General features: G+C 42.2%; 1 protein-coding gene across 2 annotated transcripts in view; it reads left to right on the top strand.

Annotated features, from left to right (window-relative positions):
• The window catches only part of fgfrl1a (fibroblast growth factor receptor like 1a), a 350262-nt gene that overhangs the window by 227349 nt on the left and 102501 nt on the right, over positions 1-20412 (top strand). The gene's annotated exons all lie outside the window — the stretch shown is intronic.

Raw genomic sequence — 20412 nt, 5'->3', positions numbered from 1 at the left:
AAGGTGCTTTATGAATTTGGTGAAAGGTGCTATATGAATTTGGTGAAAGGTGCTATATGAACTTGGTGAAAGATGCTATATGAATTTTGTGAAAGGTGCTGTATGAATTTTGTGAAAGGTGCTTTATGAATTTTGTGAAAGGTGCTTTATGAATTTGGTGAAAGGTGCTATATGAATTTGGTGAAAAGTGCTATATGAATTTGGTGAAAGGTCTTTTATGAATTTGGTGAAAGGTGCTATATGAATTTGGTGAAAGATGCTATATGAATTTGGTGAAAAGTGCTATATGAATTTGTTGAAAGGTGCTTTATGAGGCTTTTCCTTTCCTTTCACTCAATGCCCCCCTATCACCTTCCCAGCTGAATTCAGCTAATTGAGCACAGACCAAAGAGCAAACTTGGGATCCACCTGGCTCGTGCAGCTCAAATCTATATCATTAAGGTGGACTCCCACAGCTGCAAAATATTTCTTGGAGGATATACCCAACTGGCCCTTGTTTACTTACACTAATTTCTGTCTGCAAATCCAGAAAGGCACAATGCCTGTTTCCCTTTAAATTGTGTTATACTTTCCTGTGTGGCTTTGCTTTATGTGGAGGGTGGAAAGCTGCCCTGCCATTTGACAATTTACACTCGCATTAAGTAATGTGTATATAGTATCAGGTTACACAAAAAAAAACATAGCCAGGTGTAGATGCCAGAGACATGTAAAAAGGAGAAGAGTTTAAGCATAGGCTGCTTGGACTCTCGAAGAAATGAAGGGTCGAATTTTCCTGGTCTATTGATGGTGGTGTGGGAGGTGCGGGTTGCTGGCAAAATAGTGTGGGGAGGTGTCAAGAGGTGTGATCAACACCTTCCCACTGCCCTACCATATTGCCACTGGAGGAAAGCTTGGCAGCTCTGCCAAATCAGCCACCTAAGTGGCCAATTAAGGCCCACGATATGTCTCCATGGCATTTTGTCCTTGACAACCCACTGCCATGTGGAAAACCGCCAGGTAAACCCTGGCAGCCTCCCAGTGGGTTCAGTGGGTTGTGGGGGTTGGAGGGTGGGGTGGAGAGGGGTGACCTTTCCTTGATGGATATTTCATGGCCCAGTGAGGGTGGGCCTCCTGATGGCAATAGCTGTCTTCCATTGGTCAGCGCTCCACGCCCACCCCTCCTCCCACCCCAATTCTCAGGCCCTGCCCCGGCTTCCCCCAACCAAAGTTAACTTCTGTTTGAGGCTGCCCCACCATTGTGGAGCCCTCTCCCTGCAGATGAACCCTCGGCACTGGCCACTGCTAACGGTGGTGCTTCTGAGGCTGCCGGGTGGCCAGCCCTCTGACTGGCTGCCACCGGCCATATGCCTCCCTGGACCCCGCTTTCGGCCCCAGCAGCAGGATTTCACCATCAATCACAAACTCAGTCTGAAGACTCTTAAAACGTTCATGTCAATATAACCCTATAGCCAGTCTTTCCCCTGTAATCCACTGCTCAAAATAAATCTACTGTGCTCTGCAAGGCATCCTTATAATCAGAAGTAGAAAATATACTGTAAAACACATGGATACCATTTCAGTATCAGTCAGCTTAAAGGAAAATGTAGCCACCCTGCAGTTTCTCACATGAAACTCCCTAGAGTTGGCAGCTTTATCAAAAATCAAAGACAAATAATTACCTCAAAAAACTTTTTTTTATAATTGCCAGTTAATAAGCAAAGAAAACGGCTTTGTACTTATGTAGCACCTTTCATGACCTCAGCATGTTGCGAAGCTCTTTATGACTAATGAAGTATTTTTGAACTGTGGTCACTCTGGTAACGTAGGAAACGTGGCAGTCCAATTGCGCACAGCAATTTCTCCCAAGCTGCAATGTGATAATGAGCAGATAATTTGTTCTTTTCAATGTTGATTGATGGACAAATATTGGTCAGGACACTGAGGGTAACTCCTCTGTTGGTGACATTATGGTGAAGGTCCTCATTACAGGCAAGTGAGTGTGAAGTTTTCACAAAAATCAAGCTGAAAACCAATTATGGGAACTTAACAAAATAGAAGCAGAAATAGTTTGGTTGTCTGTGTAATTTTAGTGGCTTATCTTGCTTTCCTCGATAATTTTGCTTTTCAATCAGCTTCTCATGCTTTTTTACATTTGGCTTATTAAATTTGATATTCTTGCATCTGTTCTGATGAGTGCAAGATGAAAATCTTCGACAACATGTCTCCTTTTTCAGCAATTATCTATTTAGAAAGCTGATACGATATCAATACATAAGTTGTTTGAGAAGGTCCCTCCCGCTTCCACAGCTGTGGACATGGTAGGGAGAAGGCGGAGAACATTGGATCATAGAATTCTCTGCGAGATTCCAGCACTCCAATAATATATAGCTGATTAGCTACCCTTTCCATGCGGTTAACTTATTAATCCAGTATCCAGTTGATCAATCACCTATTAATCAAGGTTCTTGTGAACCTAGTCAAAGAAAATGTCACCATTAGTTGACAAACTATGGAAATAATACCACTAAACTACACAGTGAACCATTAGGACTTTTTGCACATTCATTCTGGAGTTATTAATTCCAAGGGGTATAAACTTTCCAGTCAAAATACATGTGGTGCTATGGCACCACTAGAAGTGACAGCTATGTAAATACACTGTTAGCAACAGGTAAATAGGTAGTGTTCCATTATACAAGGACTTTGGAAAGTGAAGTCACCCATATTGATTGATGTGTTTATCAGCACACAGTGATCCCTGGCACACACACTGTTTCTTGGCTCCTACAGTAACTTTGCAGTAGAGCATTAATGCTAAAATCCAATCTGCAGTTGAGGAGACATTCATTTCCCTGAGTTTTCTTTGTCTCGTACAACCTACAGGCTTTTAAAACCCAAGTTTGTAATCAACGGACTGCTACCTCTCTGACTTGCCTCATCTATCTTCCTCCTCAGACTGTTCTCAGCCTGGTTGACAGTCTCGCCCTTTGAATTGGGTTTCTCAATGCATGAAACAAAAATGTTACTGTTTTTAAAGGCATGTTGCTGAGTGTACTGGGCGCCAATATCAATATCAAACTCCACACAACGCATGTTGATGTGAATTGTCATCCAAGGCTGAATTATGTAGTTCTCCCAATATCTTGCAAATTATCTGGGAATATTTCAGGTTGTAGATGCTGGCTCCTCACGTGGGCAAGCCTTCTAATTATACTGAAGAAGACAGAGTAAGGGAGCAATACAGCCAGGAAGGTTGCTTTCTGTATTGGGAGTTGGGAGCTAATGCAGTTGGCATAGGCAATCCAGGATCCTCCTGGAATGATCAAGAGAGTAGTAAAGTGTGCCATCCTGCAAATGCAAGCTGGCTCAAAACAACTGTTGTGTGCAGTCTCACCCTATTATATAAAAGAGGTTTCAACTGCAACGTTCTCATTGGTACTTTGAGTAATGGAAAATGATCTACTTCACTCGCAGATAATAAATAACTTCACAATCAGGGCAGTTGTGGTTTAGATGACTAAGAGTCTCCTGTTCCTTGCGGTCTTGTAAAATGGGTGGGGAAATGAAATGAGAAAAAAGATTTATGATCAAATCCTTTCCAGGAGGAGGGTTAGTCCTTTTTGAAGCAAAGTGCACAGGGATAATGTAATTGCAGATTACCCAAGCTATTTCGGTGGACAGTTTCGAGTTACAGGACAAGGATTGATGGGGCAGGTGAGAGCCGCCTCTCCCCATTCTGTCAACAAAAGAGAACAAACATGCAATTAGCACTTCCTGAAGCAGAATTTTCTCAACAAGAGTGAGGAGAGAGAAAAAAAGAATGTTGTCGCCAGAGCTTCTTAATCCTTGAAAGAATATCTTTTCTCTGGGCCTTAGGGAGCAGGAGGTTAAATTTCCTGGGCCTGTGATGAATTAGCTGATTTTGTGAAGAAACAATCAGCCAGAGCCCCCTGCTCCTGATGGCTACACAGTTGTGACCACCTGCTGGAAGTGCATGTGTCTGGAGGTCGGGGAAAAGCAGTATTGGGTGTTATTCCATAGCGAGCTGGCAGAAACACACCATTAAGGTTCAAGGAGCTGTACCCTAATGCAGTCACTTACTTCAGAAGGAGGTGAAGGGGGAGGGTTAAATTAGAGAGAAAAAAATAAAGAGAGCCCTTTCAATTTGAACTCGGTGCATATATGACAGATTGAGATGGACTTGATTATGTTGACCCTAAAATTCCTTGGGTTCAGATTGACTCTAGGTCAGTGCCAAGGGGGGACTTGAATCCTGAAAGTAAGACAGTCAGGGATCTGAGCATGTTTTGGGTGGGAGCGCTCACCATTAAAGACAGAACTTTTTGTTTTATTCATTCATGGCATGTGGGCTTCGCTGGCTAGTCCAGCATTTATTGCCAGTCTCTGGCTGCCCTTGGGAAGGTGGTGATGAGCTGCCTTCTTGAACCGCTGCAGTCCATGTGGTGTAGGTACACCCACAGTGCTGTTAGGAAGGGAGTTCCAGGATTTTGACCCAGCGACAGTGAAGGAACGGCAATATATTTCCAAGTCAGGATGGTGAGTGAATTGGAGGGGAACATCCAGGAGCCCTTGTTGTTCTAGTGGTCGTGAGTTTGGAAGGTGCTGTCTAAGGAGCCTTGGTGAATTCCTGCAGTGCATCTTGTAGATGGTACACACTGCTGCTACTGTGTGTCAGTGGTGGAGGGAGTGAATGTTTGTGGATGTGGTGCTTATCAAGCGGTTTGATTTGTCCTGGATGCTGTCAAGCTTCTTGAGTATTGTGGGAGCTGCACTCATCCAGGCAAATGGAGAGTATTCCATCACACTCCTGACTTGTGCCTTGTAGATGGTGGACAGGCTTTGGGGAGTCAGGAGGTGAGTTGCTTGTCGCAGGATTCCTAGCCTCTGACCTGCTCTTGCGGCCACAGTATTTATATGGCTAGTTCAGCTACGGGGATACATGTCTCAAATGGGGTTGTAGGGGGGTGGGGTGGAGGGGAAGGGGAGTAACCCTTTGGTGGGACCCATCCAATGCATTCTATCATGCCTTTAATCATATATTGATTAGAAGATTTACAATTACTGGTTTATTGTTTGGAGTGAGAGAGCCTGGTAGAAAGAATCTCTCCCTCCAGAAAGCTGCCCGATGTTCTTGTCTTCAGTGTCCCACTGCCGTATTATTGTATCCTCGGCCTCAGCAGTGGTCTCCCTCCTTGTGTCAAGGACGTTGCCAAGGGCTCACCTTGCATAGGTGATACCCCATCCGGATCAACATCACAGCTGGGTTGGGGCAGTTGGCAAAAGTCCCACCATACCACTCGTCTGACAGACGGAAGGGCATGCTGGAAGACACTGCTATTTAGTAACAGTAATTTGTCTGAGGTAGATGATTACAGATTCAAGTCTCAATGAAGGATCTGAGCAGGCAGATTTCAATGACTGATATTTCAATGCAGTAATGAAGGTGTGCTGTTTTGGATGGGACATTAACCTTGGGCTCCAGCTGCTTTTTCTGGTAAACAGGTCATATGACATTATTCAAAGAGTAGTAGAAAGGTGTTCTGTCTCATGTTCCTTGATCAACACACCAGAATCAATTTGCTGGTTGTAACATCTTAAATGTATATTGGTTTGTCATGGGGCAGTCGTAAATTTACAGTAATTCATTTGATGGCAAAATGCCAATTAATGCCACTTCTTTCCTTACACAAGTCAATGTGAAGTCAGTTGTTCCTCATTCTCCACTGCATTCTATCACATTTTAATCTGAGTATAATTTTCCTGCTATAATTCAGACTTTAGCAAGTATTTCCTGGCATTTGACAGAGTTAGTGTAAAAGTCAGCTTGAATATAAAGCAATGGAATTCTGTTTCTGACATTTTTGCTAATGTTAACCAATGAAGGAAAATGTGTCCATTGGATTCAATTCTGAATAAGAAGCTGTGTTGGGATTGATAACAATGTACAATTATAAGACATAGCAAAAGACGGAAGATCCCAAAATGTCCTAGTGGGTAATGGCAATGCCCAGTTTGGAACGAAACACTAGAGATCAGAAAGCCCAGAGCCCATTCTTGAGAAGACTATCAAACCAATTGCTTTAAGAGCTTTACCAAGGATTAACTTAATCTCTAGAGGAAGAGCTCTGCAAACGTTCTATGTATCATTCAAAGGAAATGGACCAAAATTTCAGGAGATTTGATTAAACTTACTCCCTCATTGTTCACATCTGACCAGTTGCTTTCCATGGAATTATACTTCAATAGTCTTTGCAGATCAGATGCCATCGCCATGAATTAAATTGTCTATCTACTTTAAACCTTCAACCATGTTCCTAACTGGATATCAGCTATTTATGTTTTGAAGGAACACAACTGTCATAACTTTATCTGCTTCCACTGGGAATCTGTGCTACAAAGCTAGCATCCTGTGAGTAAAATGTATTTCTCCCTCAATCCAACAATCCAACTCCGATTTTAACTTTTTATTTGAAGCTTTTCATTCTGTGCTCTATCAAAAAAAATTGCTCATTCATCCATAGCAGTGAATGAGTCAGTGAAGGTTTCCCTCCCTTAATTGTAATAAAATGTCATTGTGGAAATAAAATCGTGTCATTAATGGAGGGAAAAGGTTCCATTACTTGGTGCTGTTCAAGGTTAGACTGGTAGGCCTTAAAAAAAAAGGAACCCTTTTAGTGTCATCGCCATTGTCACCATTCAGTACTCACAGCTCATGTATGGTATTTACTTTTAACAATTCATTCTTAGATATGGGCATCATTGGCAAGGCCGGCATTTATTTCCCACCCCTGGCTGCCCTGAGATGGTAAAGGTGGGCCGCCTTCATGAATCGCTGGTGGTTTGATACAACTGAGTGACTTGCTAGGTCACTATGAAGAGCAGTTAATAGTCAATGATGGTGGTGTGGAACTGGGGTCACACACAGGGCTAGACTGGGTAAGGACGGCAGCTTCTCTTCTCTAAAGGTGCATTAGTGAACCAGTTGGTTTATCGTGGTGATCCAAGAGCTTTGTGATCACCTTTACTGATAATTGCTTTTTTTAAGCTGCACTCAAATTCCCAAACTGCCATGGCGGGTTTTGAACTCAGAACCTTTGGTTCATTAGTTGCATTTTGGTCTATACTTAAGCAACATCAAGAATGACACACTGCACCAATGGGATATCTTTACATTTCCTGCTGTTAGTCACTATTGTAGATTTTCTGGATGAGATTGCCAGTTAACTTTTTAATGCCACTGTGCCATCCAGTTTCATGTATCTCTCATATTCTATCTTGGTCAGGAGAGAATGTGTCTGAGATAAACAAAGGTGAAATGTCTTCTGTCTTGAACAGTGTCACTGGCACCTGCGTTACCAGATTGTTAATCCATTTCACACCAGCTCTCTAGCATATAGATTCACATCCAGTCCATAAAATCATGGACAATGTTATAATCTATAGATTTATAGTATTAATTAATTAAAGTTGCTGTAAGATTAAAATGATGAAATTATGAAAACTACATTGAAACAAACAGAGCAGAATAGTTGGAGAATTGACTGTGCCAGCTGTCAGTTTAGGCTGCCCACACACTGAGGCTCCCTGAAAACTCTACAGTATTTCATCACCAACATCACTCACAGTGAAAACATTACTTCTTTTATCTCAATGTAGACACTGACCTTTATACTGTGTGCTTTGCTATGGTTGCCCAACATTACCTGCCGTTGACAATGGAATTATACTTGTAAGCAGTTTGGCCGATCTTGGGTGAGTGCAGTTGACTTGGTACTGCCATACAATTTGATCTGGAGAGTAACTGAACTCTGTGTACTTGCTCAAGTTGCAGTTTAATATTACCATATCTTTAAACAAGGGTTAGAGCCTGCATTCCAACCCAGATTTCTAATAACAACATTTTCCATGTTTATTAGTCATTGCGTGATTCTTAATGCAAAGGATACAGAGTTTTACAAGCAAAGCAATTAACACTAATTTTCTAGGTATTCCAGGGCATCAAAGAAATGTACAATTGAGTGCACCTTTAACTAATTAAATAAATCTCGAGGCATGCTCAGTGGAAATTATCCACCATAAAACTCAGATTTTAAAATATTTTGCTTCTTAGCTTGCAGGGCAGTAACTAAGTCCAATTTGGAACGAAAGCCATTGTGCTGTTTACTTTGTACTCTTGGGATGCACGAGAAAAGTCATCTTACTGGATTTTGTTTGTCTGCCGCAAGCTGTGATTTCATGGTCGAGGAAGCATTTTTAATTGTTTCGTGAGAAGGCAGATACAGTGAAGAATCCATTTTGTTTTCTCTGCTTGTTCAAACATTTTGCTCCAAATTTTCCTTTGGAATGGAGCTGAACATTTTCCGCGTATCTGTTATTCATTACTGAAATTATGAAAACTATTAAAACTTTAAAGCGAGTTGCTTGTTGTGCTGTACAAATGCAGCCGATGTTTTGATCAAAACAAAGGTTTTGGCCTACTAAGGCTCCATGGCAAGAGTTTAAGGCGCTTAAGGTGTTTAAGGCCTTAATTTCCCCTACATGTGGCCCAACACCAATGTGTGTAAGGTCATATATAATTGCATCTTCGTGCAAATCTGCATCCTGTACCTGGTGTGACGCATTATTCATGCCTTTCAATGAAATAGCGTATACGTGATGTTGCAGGATATGCTACAATATATGGCTGCCACCTGCCAACTTCTGGACCAGGTACTCTGATTTTTTTCAGCAGGTTACCGAGACATAGAATCATATACTGAGTACAGCGCAGAAGCAGGCCATTCGGCTTGCTGTGTACCTATTGGTTCTCTGCAAGGGCCACTCAGCTAATCCCACTCCCCTGTCTTTTCTCTATAGCCCTGCAAATTTTCTCTCTTCAGATAATTATCCAATATCCTTTTGAAAGCCAGGATTGAACCTGCCTCCACCACACTCTCAGGAAGTGCATTCCAGATCCTAGCCACTCACTGCATAAAAATGTTTTTTTCCATTCACCTTCAATCGATGTCTTCTTGTTTTTGACCAATTTGCCAATGTTTCTCCCTATCTACTCTGCCCTGACACCTCATGATTTTGAACACCTCTATTAAATCTCCTCTCAACCTTCTCTTCTCTGAGGCGAACACGGGGTGGAGGGGATGGCGTGCAGGGGGGTGTGTATTGTTCGCACCCATCCAATCAGATGGGTCTTGAGCCGACTGGCTTTAGAAAAGGCTGGCCCACAGCGATAATACACTTGGGGCAGCCTTAATGAGCTGAGAGTGGGATTTCTGCTCCTTAGGGACAGGATCTCTTGCCCTCAACAGCTGCTGACCCAACCTGATTGGCTGGCCATTGGGTGGTCCCAGCAGCACCAGAACTCAAAAGTGGCCGCTGGATCAATGGATGATGGACTGGGTTCGAGGAGGGAATGGAGTCCCTAGGGAGGGGGAGCAAGGCTGTGCGTGTTTGGATTTTGGAGGCTGGGAAGAGTCACCAGGGGGTGGGGGTGGTAATATTTTGCGGGGGGTGCTCCCCAAAAGGCACAGGGTACCTACCATGAGGCAGTACCCCTTTTCTTCCCACCTTTTTACCTTGGATGGTTAAGTGGCAGGCTGACCTCCTTCATTCTGCCTTCCTCAGCCACACATTTTATTGTGGCGAGGGCAGAAAGAAGCCCTTTGCTAGCCATTAATTAGCCAGTTAAGGGCCTTCACAGACCTAAGGCTGGGCGGGCTGGCTGATGCCTTACCCCCTCACCATATTATGGGGGACAGTTCAGGGGTGGGTGGGGAAGGCGGTGGGTTCCTGTCCCTATTTTACATGCCCTCCCTGCCTGCAAATACTTTGGCTGGTGGGGGTGGGGGGAGGGGGGGTGCGGTGGGGGAGAGCTATAGAATCCCCCCTAAAGAGTTAATTTAACACCTACATTTTAACCAGAAATAAATTGCTTTCTTTTGCAGTTACATTCTGCCTCATTTTGTGGGGACATTAAAACTTCAATCAATTTTCATTATTAGCAAAGCGAACATCAAAATTCGAGCCATTGTCCCATTCCTGGTACCTGATGAGGTGTTGTCTTATAACGGAGTAGGACATGGATTTGGGTCTTTGGTCCCCAGTGTGACGAGTTCCTGATCTCAGCCTTGCTGCTGGGCAGCATGTTGAGGCTGTACATGTTTTCCTGAGACGGGGAAACCAGAGGCTAATGCTTCACTCCCAGGTCTAGCAGAGGAACAATAGAGACCCTCGCTCCCCAAAGTGAATTAACTCCACCCACTTATTCAACAATATTAAATATCTTGGAGGATTTAAGCAAGAGGCAAAGTCTAAATTCTTTCCAAATCTGCCAGTTTATTTATTTATTATTTATGCATAGGATAACATACAGTATAGAAACAGGGTGTCTGGCCCCACCAGCCCATGCTGGCATTTACGCTCCTTTCAAGCCTCCTCCCATATTTCCTCATCTAAATATATCATTCCCTTCTCCCATATGGTTATCAGCTTCCCTTAAATGTGTCTACACTTCAGCAGTTCAAGACCTTAATTCTCAAGGGCAATTAGGGATGGGTAACAAATGCTGGCCTAGTCAGTGATGCCCACACCCTGTGAAAGAATATTTTAAAAAACTATGTGCTTCATCCACTCCTTATGGTAGCAGGTGCCACATCCTCACTGCTCTTTGGGTAAAGAAGTTTCTTCTGAATTCCCTATTGGATCTCATGGAGACTATCTTATATTGTTGGTCTCTAGTTATGCTCCTCCCCACAAGAGGAAAAGATTTCTCTGTATCCACACTATCAAAACCTTTCTTTATTTTACAGACCTCTATTAGGTCACCCCTTAGCCTTCATTTTTCAAGAAGAAAGGGAGCCAGCCTGTCAGCAATTTCCTGGTTTGCATACGCACATATTTCTGGCATTTTTCTTATGAATCTTCTCTGCATCCGTTCCAGTTCCTCTGCATCCCCTTTATAAAACGTATGAATCCACTTTATACTGTACTCACACAAGGAGCACTGGCCATAGGGACAATGCATCAGGAAACTGCTTTTTGGTGAAATATCTTCGTTCAGCTTTTGTGTTCTTAGTACATAAAATGCAATCATCTATTCATTTTCACCATTTGGGGACAAGCAGTGTAGTCTGCATAGTACGGTGAATTCTGCAATTTCAATCTGCATGAGAGATGGGAATTTCCAATTGGTGAACAAAACGCAAAAATAAATATGCTCAGAGAAACAATTTTGGCTTACATTAGAATGACTTAAAAAGGAAGATTTGCATTAATATAGCACCTTTCAAGGCCATGGGACATCCAAAGTGCTTTACAGCGAATGAATTACTTTTGAAGTGTAGTCACTGGTGTAAAGTGTGAAATGTGGCAGACAATTTGCACACAGCAAGCTCCCACAAACAGCAATGTGATAATGATCAGATAATCTGTTTCAGTGATGTTGATTTGACCAATGAGATGCCAGGGATAACACCATGCCCTTCTCAGAAAGAGTATTGTGGGATCCTTTACATCCACCTAAGAGGGCAGGTTTAAGGAAAAGTTTGTAGTAAATCTGCATCAAAAAAGTGCAAAATAATTCCATTCAAAACTTTCATTTTGATAAAACAGTTCGCCATACCCACCTCTCATCCTCAGTTGGAAGAACGCAATTGATAGAAATAAAACTGATCTTATGAAATTCTGCTCTTGATAGATGAACCCGTCCCCATTAGTACACCAGTAATCCAGCCCTACCTGCTTACATGCGCTCTGTTCCTAAAACTCTAGTGTAATGTTCATTCTCCCAGAACTCTGTTTCCCACCAATGACAGAGTCTTCAATCACCCATTCCCTGCATTCCAGAATTTGCTTAGAATCTTACAGCGTAGAAGGAGGCCATTCAGTCCATCATACCCATGTTAGCTCTTTACTCATTGCCCTGCAAATTTCTCCTTTTCAAATACTTATCCCTTTCCTTTTCGAAAGCTTATATTGAATCTGCTTCCACTACCCTTTCAGACAGTCCATTCCAGATCATAAACACTTGCTGTATAAAAACAGTTCACCCCATCATTGGTTGTTTTGCCACTTATTTTAAATCCATGTCATTTGGTTTACTTGACTACCTCTTTCCCATTTTCAAAAGCCTCCTCAAAACCTATCCATTTGAGCTGCATCTTTGAGCGTTCCCTTTAACTTTTCCCCTGCTTACTCTACAATATTCACTGACCCTCTTTGTGCCACTTTGTTACATGAAAGGTGCTGTGTAATTGTATGTTGTTTACTTGCTTGTCAAAAATAACATTTTGTAACATATGAACATACGAATTAGGAGCAGGAGTAGGCTACTGCATCCCTCGAGCCTGCTTTGTCATTCAATAAGATCATGGCTGATCTGATTGTAACCTCAACCCCACATTCCCGCCAACTCCCGATAATCTTTCACCCCTTTGTTAATCGAGAATCTATCTAGCTCTCCCTTAAAAATATTCAAAGACTCTGCTTCCACTGCCTTTTGAGGGTGAGAGTTCCAAAAACTCACAGCCCTCTGAGAGAAAAAAATTCTCCTCATCTCTGGCTTAAATGAACGACCCCTTATTTTAGATTTTCCTACAAGAGGAACCATCCTCTCCACATCCAACCGGTCAAGACCCCTCAGGAGCTTAAAGGTTTCAATTAAGTCACCTCTTACTCTTCTCAACTCCAGTTGATACAAGCCTAACCTGTCCAGCCTTTCCTCATAAGACAACCCGCCCATTCCTGGTATTTGTCCAGTAAGCCTTCTTTGAACTGCTTCTAATGCATTTACAACTTTCTTTAAATAAGGAGACCAATACTGTGCTTAGTACAGCAGATGTGATCTCACCAACTCCTTGTACAACTGAAGCATAGTCTCCCAACTTTTGTAATCAATTCCCCTCACACTAAATTAAACATCTATTAGTTTTCATAATTACCTGCTGCACTTGCATACTAACCTTTTGTGATTCATGCACTAGGACACCCAGGTCCCTCTGAATCTCAGAGCTCTGCAATCTCTCACCATTTAGATAATAAGCTTCTTTTTTATTCTTCCTGCCAAAATGAAAAATTTCGCATTTACCCACATTATACTACAGTTGCCAGATCTTTTCCCACTCACTTAACCTATCTATGTCACTTTGTAGCCTCCTTACATCCTCTTCACAATTTACTTTCTTATCTATCTTTGTGTCATCAGCAAATTTAGCCACCATTCCTTCGGTCCCTTCATCTAAGTCATTTATATAAATTGTAAAATGCTGAGGTCCCAGCACTGATCCCTGTGGCACACCACTCGTCATATCCTGCCAACCAGAAAAAACTGCCCTCTGAAATGGCCTAGCAAGCCAGTCAGTTGTGTCAAACTGTTACAAAGTCTAAAAGGGAATGAACTCCATTCCTAACAGCAATGTACCTACACCAGAAGGACTGTAGCGGTTCAAGAAGGCAGCTCAGTACCACCTTATCAATTAAGGGCAATTAAGGATGGGCAATAAATGCCCACATCCCATGAATCAATAAATTTTAAAAGGTACTGCCAAGCATCCTGAGGGGCCCTGAAACTAATTTTATATTTGTGGAGTGTAAAGTTTCTCCATAATGATTAAAAATTAAAAAAAAATTATTTTCTAAAATTGTTCATCATTATTTTTAGTTTCAGTATTAATCCAATCAAAACCATTCATTTTACTGTCAGAAAATGTAAATTAAAGATGGAGGATGTAGAGTGGCTTACCCTCCTGGTTTGCTGTGTGTGAACACTCCAATGTGCTTCTTACCTGCTTGCTGACTTCGCTGCAGTTGCTGCACACCAAGACATCCCCTTCACTTGATGCCAAATTTAAAGTGCCGTTTGGGGAAAGGGGGAAGCCACGCCACAGAGATCACTAGATTTTTGTGGGAAGTTTGCTTCAAGACCAGTAGCAAACATCTTTGCTTCACCGTTGACTGCTAAATCTCAAAGAGCTGTTCAATTAATTCCACCTTCTTTTTCCATACTCTTTAAATTTTGTCTTTTACAAATATTTATCTACTGCCTTTCAAAACCTTCCATATTATTCCCGGTAGGGCAATTCAGGTTGCAATAGTGTCCCAGGCAAAATCATTTCTCCTAAATTCTTCCTCCCTTTGGTGGTGATCTGAAATTCATTATTAATTTAAGTGTCACTATCATGCATGTAGAATTTCTATGGCTTTCAAAACCCAGAGCTGTTTACCTTTGCATCTTTTGAATTTTAACATTGCCTTAGTTTAACTGTACTGAAATGCATAAATCGATGTCCATAAAATCCTATCCACAGAATCAACCTTTGGGTTGACCCTTGAATAAAAGAGCATGCTTCTTCAGCTGAAGTCCTCTCTCAGGCTGCCAACTCAACAAATATGCATCCCTGTGGTGACTTAGCCTGTTAAATTTGTGTTTGTTAATTGTTCTATCATTCCCTATGCAGCGTTGTCATTGTGTTTCACGGCAGGTTCTGGTGTCCCCCTTCAAGGGCTTAGCTGCCACTTGCGGTTGGTGCTTTTAAAAAAAACCCTTTCAATATTATTCAGCAGTGGAACATCTCTTAAACTGATTAAGAGTTATTCTGACAGCATGCGGTCTACATGCTCAACTACTGTTCTCTTAAGTCGCTAAAATCTTAAAAATGTAAAACGCCAATAAGCTTTAAAAGTAGGAGACAAATGTTTTACATATATTTGACTTTCTCTGGGGCAATAATAAATGTCTTTAAGTTGAAAGTGTGCTATTCAACCAGCAGTGTCAAGGATCGGGTGACTGTGAGGAAGGATAAGATAGATTACGTTAACATGTTCACCACAGGAGCTTTCAAGATTTGCAGTTTTCTATAATTCATCACAAGAAAATTGATTCTCTTGACTTGATTAAAAGAAAATGAACCCTTGATTTTTTTTTATTGTCTCGTTGCAAAAATGGTTAACAGTGACCTTCAGCAAAAATAATGGGAGAAGAGACATCCTAAGGGAATCCAAAGCCAAACATTTAAAAGTTAACTATTAAAAGCTGAGCTGCGATGGGGGGCACCACAGGATTCAGCTCCATGAGGGCAGAAAATACTGTGGAGTGTGCAAGTGGGAGGACGGGAACTGAGAGGCTGGAAGGACGTTGACTTCATTTTAAAAAAAGGCTTATGATTTTTGGGACTGAGGATTCAATTTGTTTCCGCAGCGATTGTATTAAAGTACAAGAGCAGGAAGCAAAAAATGGAGTGCGGGCACTTATCAAAAGCAGTGAAAACGAAATGCCCTTGAAAAATTTCAACTGTGATAAAACTTAGGAAGTTGAGGGTGGGTGGACTTCATTCAAAGGCAAAAAATGGGAATCCATTTTCACTGCTTCAAAGGATGACTTGTTAGCTACCTGTTTAATATTAATGAGATATCAGAGTAACCTCATTGTGACCCAGGCGTTGTGGTTTAAGTAATGCCATCACAGAGGTCTGAAAGTTTCAGGACATGATGTAAAGTTAAAGGGAGTAGGAGAGGTGGCATAAATCAGTAGTCATGTAGGTGGCACCTGAAAGCCTATAGATTGGAGGTGTTTTTGGGGGGGGGGGGGGGTGCGGGTGGGGTGGTGGTGGTTGCTGGAAGGGAAAATCAATGTTATTTTTTGTTGCTATGCTGGGTTTAAGAAGAACTCTGCTGCAGTAACTCTCACAACTTTCCATTCCACCCCACTCTGCTCACCATCAGATGGCAGCAGAGGGGCATCCGGTGGATCAAGCCCACAGCCCATGGCTAAAGTGGCCCTCCTCTGCCACTGAGCACTGCCAGTGGTGGGCATTTGCACTTACGTTTACAAAATAAAAGTACCGTATTTCAGTAAAATTCCAGTAACACAGTATCTCAGCAGTAAAGAAAGAGTTTGTTTTTATGTATTGCCGTTCACGACTCAGCCAATGAAGCACTTTTGAAGAGTAGTCACGATTGTAATAGGAGGGAACCTGGGAGGCAATTTGCGCACAGCAAGGTCCCACAAAACAGCAATATGATAATAACCAGATAATCTGATTTAGGGATGTTAGTGGAGTGATGAATATTAGCCAGGGCACCAGGGATAGTTCCCCTGTAATTCTCTGAAATAGTGCCATGGAAAAATTAGTGTCCATCAAAGAGGGCAGACAAGGCTTCAGATTAACATTTTATTCAAAAGACAGGACACTCTGGCAGTGCAGTACCCCCTCAGTGCTGCACTGAAATATCAACCAAGATTTTTATGCTCAACTCTGTGGAATGAGATTTGAACCCACAACTTTTGGACTTAGAGATGAGAGTTCTACCTGCAGAGGAATGGTTAACACTGCCCACTCACAACTGTTACTGACATGAGGCCCTGGAAGAGTAATTTAATGCAGCACAATATGATAGTTTTGGATTTCAATACAAGAATACATGAAGCAATATGTCTGGGGAACAGGAGAGGAAAGTTCAGCGGTTCAGGGAAGCCAGTAAATGAAACAGAGACAGGAAAGGCTGTGACGGATAAACTATTGTGCTATCTGGAATACATAAATCAGATTTGTGAGAAGATGAAAGCTGACTGGCTGGGAATATTCTATGGATTGGATTTCGCTTTCACAGAGTGGAAGACTTTCAAAATATCCCTCCAAGATTTGTTAAAGCTAAATTTTGCATCTGCTGGACTTAACCAGATCTTCACCAGCATTTGGGGAAGGTTATGAAATGGTCTTAAACTGCAGCTTAATAATCACTGAAGCTTTTTTGTTATTCATTCAAAGGTTGTGGGCATCATCGGCTAGGCCAGCATTTATTGCCCATCCCTTATTGCCCTTGTTCTGAGGGCACTTGTAAGAGTCAACCACGTTGCTGTGAATCTGAAGTCACATACAGGCCAAACCAGGTGAGGTCAGCAGATTTCCTTCCCTAAAGGACATTAGAAAACCAGATGGGTTTTTATGATAATGGTTTCATGGTCATCATTAGGCTTTTAGTTCAAGATATTTATTGAATTCAAATTCCCCCATTTGCCATGGAGGGATTTGAACCCAGGTCACCAGAGCATAACCTTGGGTCACTGGATTACCAGCCCAATACGCTACTGCCTCCCTGTGAAGACATGGGTATGTTCAGTTGTTTTAAATCTTATTCCACCTAATGTGGAATCCATACTACGTGATGCAAAAGGGTAGGTTGTTCAGCACCAACAGGCTACTAATAGGATGCCAGCATTCTTATCCCAAATGGTACTGTACTGATGCTGCTCCGAGTGCAAGATACTGTACTCATATTAGTGAATGATGCTGTACTGATACTGATCCAAGTGAACGATACCATACTGATACTAGTGAATGATGCTGTACTGATACTGATCCTGGTGAATGACGCTGTACTGATACTAATCCTGGTGAATGATGCTGTATTGATACTGATCCTGGTGAATGATACTGATCCAACTGAAAGATACTGTACTGATACTAGTGAATGATGCTGTGCTGATACTGATCTGGGTGAATGATACTGCACTGATACTAAGCCCAGTGGATAATACTGTACTGGTAGTGATCCTGGTGAATGATAATGTACTAATACTGATCCTGGTGAATGATACTGTACTAATACTGATCTGATTTAAAGATACTGTACTGATACTGGTGAATGATGCCGTGCTAATACTGATCCAAGTGAAAGGTACTGTACTGATACTGACACTAGCGAATGATGCCGTACTGATACTGATCTTGATGAATGATACTGCACTGATACTGATCCGACTGAAAGATACTGTACTGATACTAGTGAATGATGCTGTACTGATGCTGATTCTGGTGAATGCTATGAATGATACTGTACTGATACTGATCCGAGTGAAACGTACTGCACTGATACTAGTGAATGATGCTGTACTGGTACTGATCCTGGTGAATGATGCTGTGCTGTCAGTGATCCTAGTGAATGGTGCTATACGGGTACTGATCCTATTGAATGATACCATGCTGATACTGATCCGAGTGAATGATACTGCACTGATACTGAGCCCAGTGGATAATACTGTACTGGTAGTGATCCTGGTGAATGATAATGTACTAATACTGATCCTGGTGACTGATGCTGTACTGCTACCGATCCAGGTGAGTGATACTGTACTGATAGTATCCTGGTGAATGATAATGCACAGATACGGAGCCTGGTGAATGATACTGTACTGATACTGATACTAGTGAATGATGCTGCACTGATACTAATCCTGGTGAATGATGCTGTACTGATAATAATCCTATTGAATGATGCTGTACCGATAGTGATTCTTTTAAATGATGCTGTACTGATACTGATCCTGGTGAATGATACTGTACTGATACTGATCTTAGTGAATGATGCTGTACTGATACTGATCCTGGTGAATGATACTGATCCAGGTGAATGATGCTGTACTGATATTAATCCTGGTGAATAATGCTGTAGTGATACTGATCCTGGTAAATGATGCTGTACTGATATTGATCCTGGTGAATGATACTGTACTGATACTGATACAGGTGTATGATGTTGTACTGATATTAATCCTGGTGAATAATGCTGTATTGATGCTCATCCAACTGAAGGATAATGTACTGATAACTGATATTAGTGAATGATGCTGTACTGGTACTGATCCTGGCGAATGATGCCTTACTGATTCTGTTGAATGATACACTACTGATAATAATCCTGGTGAATGATTCTGTACTGATACTGATCTGAAGAATGATACTGTGCTGATACTAACTCTGGTAAATGATACTGTACTGATACTGATCCTAGTGACTGATACTGATCCTAGTGACTGATGCTGTACTCATAGTGATCCTAGTGAATGATACTGTACTCATAGTGATCCTAGTGAATGATACTGTACTAATACTGATTCTGGTAAATGTTACGGGATTTGGGAGTCACTGGCTTGGCCAGCAATTGTTGCCCATTCCTATTGCCCTTGAGAAGGTGCAGATGAACCACATTTTTGAACCACTGCAGTCCCTGTGGTGTAGGTACACCCCTAGTGCTGTTAGGAAGGGAGTTCCAGGATTTTGACCAAGCAACAGTGAAAGGATGGCGATATAGTTCCAAGTGAGGATTGTGTGTGGCCTTGAGGGGAACTTCTAGGTAGTGGTGTTCCCAAGCTTCTGCTGCCCTTTTTCAGGTGTTAGAGGTTGCAGGTTTTGAAGGTGCTGTTGAAGGATCCTTGGTGAGATGTTGCAGTGATTCTTGTATATAGTACACATTGTGATAATCTGTGTTGGTGTTGGAGGGAGCGAATACTTAAGGTGGTGGATTGGGGGCTCCACCCTGGGGAACTCTTTTGTAAAATTTAACTACTACAGTGTAAAACTAGTACTGAGATGATTGACCTCCAACAACCACAACCATCTTCCTTTGTGCTTGGTATGACTCCAGCCAGCAGAGGGTTTTCCCCCTGATTCCCATTGACTCCAGCTTTGTTAGGGCTCCGTGATGCCACACTCGGTCAAATGCTGCCTTGATGTTGAGGGCAGACACTCTCGCCTCACCTCGGGAGTTCAGCTGATTTGTCCATATTTGGATCAAGACTGTTATGTGGTCAGGAGCTGAGTGGCCCTGGTGGAACCCAAACTGAGCGCCAGTGAGCAGGTTGTTGCTGTACAAATGTTGCTTGGTAGCACTGTCTATAACACCTTCCATCACTTTGCTGATGATCAATAGTAGACTGATGGGGTGGCAGATTTGATTTGCCCAGCTTTTTGTGGACAGGACATACCTGGCCCATTTTCCGTATTGCCAGGTAGATGCCAGCGTTCTTGCTGTACTGGAACGGCTTGGCTAGGGGCGCGGCACATTCTGGAGCACTAGTCTTTGGTATTACTGCTGGAATAGTCAGGACCTATTTCCTTTACAGTATCCAGTGCCTTCAGCCATTTCTCAATATCATGTGGAGTGAATTGAATGTGTGATTCTGGGGGCCTCCGGAGGAGACCGAGATGGATTATCCACCTGGCACTTTTGGCTGAATAAGGTTGTAAATGCTTCAGCCTTGTCTTTTCTCTTGCCAGAGACTGACAAGTACACAGATACAGACAGATGTTTTGATGGCTGTCTTGCACTGATACTGATGCTGATGAATGACGGTGATACTGCTTTTAATGAATGGTGCTGCCGGTCCTGGCGAATGATGCTGCATCTTCAATAATACTGCATTTATTTGACACTGATCCTAACAAACATTATTGAACTGCCATGGATCATATTTAATGAAAAGGAACATGCTAGGAAAGTACACCTTGCGACTGGTACATGCATGGGTTAGGGCTTTCCGCAGTAGTGGAGGTGAAGTGGAACATGGTCAGACAATGCTCTCAAGATGGAAGTAGGCAGCTAAGCTTAGGTCCAGCAGGACACAAAGGTTGCAAACAATCA

Source organism: Carcharodon carcharias, chromosome 1, assembly GCF_017639515.1.
Source record: "Carcharodon carcharias isolate sCarCar2 chromosome 1, sCarCar2.pri, whole genome shotgun sequence".
Classification (NCBI taxonomy): Eukaryota; Metazoa; Chordata; class Chondrichthyes; order Lamniformes; family Lamnidae; genus Carcharodon; species Carcharodon carcharias.
Note: the sequence above shows the minus strand (reverse complement) of the source record. Positions and strands in the feature narration are given on the sequence as shown.